The 7,075-nt window shown below is 34.2% G+C and overlaps 1 long non-coding RNA gene across 1 annotated transcript; it reads left to right on the forward strand.

The window, feature by feature from the left end:
* The first annotated feature begins 255 nt into the window (after positions 1–255).
* On the forward strand, positions 256–963 carry LOC149526367 (uncharacterized). Its single transcript, XR_016352088.1, has 2 exons — positions 256–508; positions 618–963. It is a non-coding gene; the product is annotated as an uncharacterized LOC149526367 (long non-coding RNA).
* Positions 964–7,075: the final 6,112 nt, after the last annotated feature.

Raw genomic sequence — 7,075 nt, forward strand, 5'->3', positions numbered from 1 at the left:
TTTTCTTAATAAATATTTTATAAAATTGACTTAATTAACATATTTCATACAATAGAAGTTAAAATTCAAAAATAATAATAATAATAAAAAGAGAAAACTGTTATAATTCAAGGAGTAAGTGTTTTTTCCTCTCCTAGGAGGAGAGTTGAAAAAGTCAATAATAAGCGTTACGTAAAGACGTTGAATGGGTCCCAGAGGGTGAATTCAAAATGAATCGCGTGACCCAACGACACTTCCCTCTGGCTTTCGATTAAATCAAAAGAGTCGCGCGATTGAGACGGTTTCTTCCACAAGAACCTAAGCAAACCGCGCGACCCTTCTTCATCTTGACTTGTGAGCGCTATATATAGGGAGCTAAACTTGGCCACCAAAGACAGATGAAAGCCGATCGAGTGATCCAACTAAGACTTGGAAGAGATTTAGTGGCATCTGTTGTTAATCAGTCTGAGAAAAAGTAAGAAGAATGGAGGGCGAGGGCAACTCTACCCAGGGAACGACGAAACAGATGGTATAGGAAGAGAAACTCAATTCATAGTTGTTTGATCTGTATTGGTTTTCCTTTTCTTTATTAATGTTATTACATGTGATATTCTAATGTTGCAAGTTTGGGTACACAGGGAGGAAGCAGGACGGGGAAAACAAAGGTCAACATGAGACAATTGAAAGCAGAGATGGCAATGCTTTGTGAGGAACAGAAGAGACTCAGAGAAGGACAAAGAGAAGTGCAACAAATATTTAAACAAGTTCAAGCCAAAATGTCCTTGATGCGACAAGAAGGAAACTCGGCAGGACACCCAGCTTTTTCGTTCAAGTAGCAGTGACCTGTTGAGTGTGTAATAGCAAATACCAGTCTATGGAGTGTTTCTCTCAATTATGAAACAACAGTTATCCCTGTTTGTGTTTTGAGCTTTCCCATTATGTAAAGTTTTCTATCAAAGTTGTATTTCAAAAATTGGTTCGATCTCCCTTTTCTTGTGGTCGTTTTGTTTTTGGTGTATGCTCTTGGAATGCTTCTATTACCTCAAATATCTAACTTTATTGATTCTGAAATTTAGCAGCTTGTAAGGGATAAGATCAACCAAATCTAGATCGCCATGACTCTACTGTAAAACAACAATAGCGAGCTATGCTCATACGTATATCAATCTCACAGCATTGAGTTCCCAAGCAATAGCGAGCTATGCTCATACGTGTATCAATCTCACAGCATTGAGTTCCCAAGGCCAAAAAGATTATTCTCCGCTGGAAAGTAAATGCTAGCAATTAACGGCAATTAATTTCATGAGAGCTCTACAAACCTCAAGTGGGCAAGTTAATTAATCAAACCTAGAAAGCACTTCCAGTAAAGTAAAAATGAAGTCCCAAACAATCTACAACAATATTCACAAAACTAATGCACACTAGTATTTGACCGGTCCCAAGCTTTTAGCAAACCAAAAAATCTTAAAAAAAAAAAAAGACATCCAAGATCCAAAGGAGCCAGAAAAGCACACAGTTTTACACAAAAACACCAATGCCCACAAACCAACCTCTTATGAAACATCAAAAAGGAAAAAAAAAAAAGCAATTATACTCCTCCTTTCTAAGCTATTGCCCTCCCTCACCGTTAATCACCCCCCCCCCCCACGCCCCCCGGCCGGCGGCTTTTTTCGTTTTTCAATTTAATAAATCCTCCATTTTTTTTAATTTTTCCTTTCATCTTTTTTGTATCGCCCATCAAAGGGGAGACTTGTCACGAGTTTAGGTTTCCAACCCAAAGACATAGTTGATATGTGGAAGAAAACTCTTATTTATAAACTCAAGACCTACTCTATCTCTTACTGATGTGGGATCCATGACATTTTACCACACTTAATTGTGATAACGTCTCATACCTTGATCTAGGTCTACCTTGATCTGGGTCTACCTTGACCATGATATCTCTCATAAGGAGTCCCATGTTAATGAAAAGTTAGATCTACTCTTATATCACTTATCACGTGCTCACCTTTTTAACCCAAAAGACATGCATGACAAGTGGAGGAACACCCTTATTTATAAATCCAAGACTCGCCACTTGGACCTACCATGTGAATGTTGTCATTTAATCCATACTTAGTCGCATAACTATATGTTATAGAAGTTTTCCTTCATGTAAGTGCAATAATAACGAGTTATTAAGTACTAATTGGATGAAGCTCATAAAACATAAAAGGCCTTGTAAGAGAATTGTAAATTTGTTACAATTATGATATTACTACGCATCAAAACTATGCTCCTAAAATTGTTTCTAGTCATTTTATTGTCAAGACAAAGCATTAACAATGTTCAAAGACTGGTACAAGTTGACCTTCCTTACTTGGGAAGTAAGCAATCGATCTTATATACTGAAGTATATGGGATACTTAAGGATAACATGTGGGTGCTTATTTAAGAAAAAGTTCACTGAACATGACTTGCTGTGAAAACTCCATTTGGTATTTCACTCAAGTGTCTATGGAATATGTTCTCATGTGATAGTCATGTAACTAGTTCTTAGACTTGCGACACTAGGTCATCTTGTATGAGGAATGGCATACTTTTATTTCGCCTCTACGAGTCTAGAAGCGACCAAATGCCTAAACAACATGTTTTTAGGTATGCCATAAAGCATGTGAAGGTGAATGAGTGGTAAAGAGAGGATTCATCACCCCAAGTGATATGAGGGGATGTATCTCACTTGGTTTTAATTCTTGATTAACTTGTATAAATTCTATGGCCAAAGCATGATGAATTTGAGAAAAGTTAGCTTTTTAATTTCTTGATTAATTTCATGTTTGAGCATGAGGCCAAAACTAGCAATGAAATCCCACCTTGATGTATGATGCTAAGTTAAGAAATCCTCAAGTGAGCATGCATGTTTCATGTTTTTAACACTTAAAATAAGTTTTAAACATTTAAAAGATTTGTGTTTTTATGTTTTAAAATGATTTGCAAAGTTTGGTGTTAAATGGAGCCCACTTGGATAAGTTTCTAGTATTTGTTTTTGCTTACTAAGGCTTATCTATCGATAGACGTTCTTTATCTATCAATAGATTCAACCTCGAAAGGTTTTCTTAAAAAAGCACTAAAGAACGTCTATGGATAGATGGCTATATCTATCCATATATGGATACATCTATTGATAAATAGCAACCAAAGAGTTTTTTCAAAGAATCATGAAGCCTATGTATTGATAGATAGCTTGATCTATTGATGGATAATGCAATTTTCAAAAACAATGAAGGGATAAAATGGTATTTTCACACTCTAAACTATAAATAGGTCACATGTTACATGGGTTAGCAAGCCTTAATCATTTTCTCAAGGTATTTTCTCAACCCTAAGCTCTCTCTAACCCATTTTCAACCTTGATCATCATTTTTGATGATTTTAAGCAAGGTTTTGAGTTTTTATGAATAAAATGACATTTTTCTACTTTTAAATCTTGATTTTCTAGAATTGAAAATGTTGTCTTTATACCCAGATGTTTCTATTGGTTGCTAAAGCTCAAGGTTTCGTGATGTTAGCTTTATTCTTGTTTAGATGTCTCCCATGCCTTTTAGACATCTAAATCTTCATTTTTAAAGCTAGGAAAGTGGAAACTAAGGTAAGAATCAGCCAACTTGGTGAATAAACTTTAGTTTAATCGATATTGATGTTAAGTTTGAACTATGTTTTAGCTAAGTTGCTTTTCTTTGGTTAGAGGATTTTTGGGAGTTTTCTTGAGTTGATTATGGTCACTAAGGTAAGGGTTAAGTGTTTAGATAATAAGCATGCATATTGAGGCATTTAAATGTTAGTTGAAACCTAGGAAGTTTAATTGATGAAAGTTGGAACTATGACTGGCAGAAAGTGTAAGAGAGACCCGTTGAAAGCCTAAATAAATGTTGGAAGGCTCAAAGAAATTAATTGGAGCTTGAGAAAGTAATTTGGAGCTCAAGAAACTATTGGTAGTAAAAAATTGACAAGATAGTGCTGCAAGGAATCACACCATCAAGGTGAATGCGTGTGTTTATTTCAAAATTGTATTTCTGTTATATATAAAAATGTATGATTTTAGAAATCAATGAGATGCATGGATTGTTGAAAATAAAGTTTGATTTGTTTATTTATTGCTATGTTGGAGAAACATGATTTTAAATGTTGTTTGAACACTGGATTTCACAATTTACATGGTTGTTAAGCATGATTTTAAGTGGGAATAAATCATGTTTTGAAGTGTTGGGATTTAGCATAGTTTAAGCACATATTTATTTGCCATGGGAACTTGAATTTGGTGTTGGTTTTTAGTGATTTTTGGAACGTATATGTATAGAAATATATGCTAATATATAATAGTTTTAAACATTGGGATGCAAGCCCTTGTAATGCTTTACTCCTCCAAATCGGTTTGAAAGGAAAACTCTATTATACAAGCTTAAAAATGGCTGATTTTAGAGGTTTAGCATTCTGTTTTCAATAATTCCATTGATATGAAAAATGTACCAACAATTTGTATATAATTGGCATGAGTTGTTGAGCTTGACATGTGCATAACATTGATTTATTGATGTATATAATTGACATGTGCATAAATGTTTTAGAGTTCATGACATGCTTTGAATATTATTAAACTTGAAAAATGTTATGAACCCCTAGTTTTGTTGGGGGTTTAAGTCATTATATTTGGTGTGGTAGATAAGGAAATCATTCTTATTCTATTGATATAGGCATTATTCATGTTTGACTTCATTTTTCCTTTGAAACCATTTGAAGACACATGGGTATTTGATAGAAATATTCTTAACAAAGGAACGTGGGCAAAAAATAAAATTTGCATCATGCACTAAGGGCAAGAGGTTGGCATATGGATCATTATTGGTGCTTGAAGAGGATGAAGAGTAACTCGAAAGACATGCTATGGAGTTTTTCATTTCATGGGTATTTTAGTCATTTTAAATTTCGTTAATGATGTTTGGGATTGCGGAGTGGAGTGTACATTTTGAATAGTAATGGATTCAAGATGAATTAGGTGTTGGTATATGTCATTGAGCTAATTGGATTGGTCAAGGAATATATATTGTCATTTGATACATATTTAATTGCATAACTATATATAATAGAGGCTTTCTTTTATGTTAGTGCAATAATGAGTTATTAAGTATTAGTTAGATGAAGTCTATGGAACATAAAGGTCTTACAAGAGAATTGTAAAGTTGTTATAATTATGAGATCACTATGAATCAAAGCCATTGTCTTATAATTGTTCTTCGTCATTGTATTGTTTAGACATGGCATTGACAATACTCAAAGACTGGCATATGTTAAGCCTGCTTACTTGGAAGGTAAGCAATCAATCTCATATATTAAAATATATGGGATATGTCACATCCCATTTGTGGTGGAACATGATCAGCATTTGAACCTAGATGGGTATAGCCCATTAGGCCTAAGCAACCCTCATTAATATACATTATTAAACATTCATCAATGCGGAAGCATTCATGAACATCCATAAGCATACAATATCAACTTATGTATACCATTGGGCGCAACATTACACATATATGGAACCTTTCAACATATTAGTGTAAGTGCAACCATTTCATTCATCATTAGAGTGCCACATTTCCAGTACACTATAATATTTACATGTTTCAGCACCCTCGTTTGTTCATATGAGATCTTAAGCCATTATATACATTTTAACATAACATTCGTAATGTAAAGTGCCCAAACATTGGCTACATTAACATTACTTGTTCATAATCCATTAAAAATACATTCATAATAAACATAACATAGACGAACTTGTCAACGGAATATGACTGACTTGCTAGGCATCAAGAGGCTGCTAGACACCTACCAATGAGGAATCAACGGATCACGTCTCTATGACAATGGCTGCTAGCAAGAGAATGCATCACTGATCTGCAATAAAATAGTGAGGGAAAATAATGTGTGAATCACAAAAGCTTTGTGAGTGGATATGGGGAAAGGGCAAGCCAAGGGATAAGAGTTTTTGTAACCATGCAAGTGTAAATGTATATGATTCATAAATCCTTTCAGATTTCCATAATGTTCATAGCATTTAATCATCCTCTAAATAACCTTGCATTACAAAACCTTAAATCATGAAAACCTCTTTAAAATCACTTGAGAAGTAAATTCTGCAACAATTCTATCGATACATTCTAGAATGTATTCATACATTTCACACAGATTGCCTTTTGTAGCATTTTATTGAAAATGTATCGATACATACTTCATATATATCGATACTTTCGTCACATAATCCAACTTTTTAGGCATTTTCTTGAATTTAACTCGTTCATAAGTCTTCCTAGCATTGAGGGATCATTCTTTAGGCTAAAATTCTATCTAAGCAAGTTGATATCACTATATTACAGTGAGAATAACTTCATTAAATACTCATATAATCATAAACTAGGCATTTAAGCATAAATCATGAAGCAATACTCATTCAATAATTTCTCTAACTTATTAGTCTCATTCATCATAATATTTTAACTATGAATGGGTACGCCCCATTTCGATAAATAGTGGTTTAACCCTCACTATTTTGGGTTCTTAACATGTTCTCGTGAATGGCACATTATCCTCACCCATGATCTATTGAGTGGTCCCACTCCACTCAGGCGGGTAGTGGACAAAATCCTAACTATCGTTGGCTCACCTCATGTGAACAATCATCAAAGCTGTGTGAGTGGCATTTTGGCCTCACTCACGATTATCATAAGATCTTTTAAGCTTAAGATCATTCTCATCCTCAGCTTGCATCATGAATATATAACATTTTCATAAATTATCATCATACTTAGCCCATAGTGTATATGACTATCTCAACACATATATCTCATGGCATACATTTCATAACTTCTTAAATCACTTACATGCTTAGCCCATAGTATATATGACTATCTCAATGTATTCTCTTATGGTATACATTTCAAAACCTCATAGATCACTTACATGCTTAGCCCATAGTGTACATGATATACTTATCACATACATCTCACGGCATACATTTCATAACCTCATAAATCACTTACACGCGTAGCCCATAGTGTACATG

Source organism: Theobroma umbraticum, unplaced genomic scaffold, assembly GCF_002168275.2.
Source record: "Theobroma umbraticum cultivar Fairchild unplaced genomic scaffold, ASM216827v3 scaffold_106.0, whole genome shotgun sequence".
NCBI classification, from domain to species: Eukaryota; Viridiplantae; Streptophyta; class Magnoliopsida; order Malvales; family Malvaceae; genus Theobroma; species Theobroma umbraticum.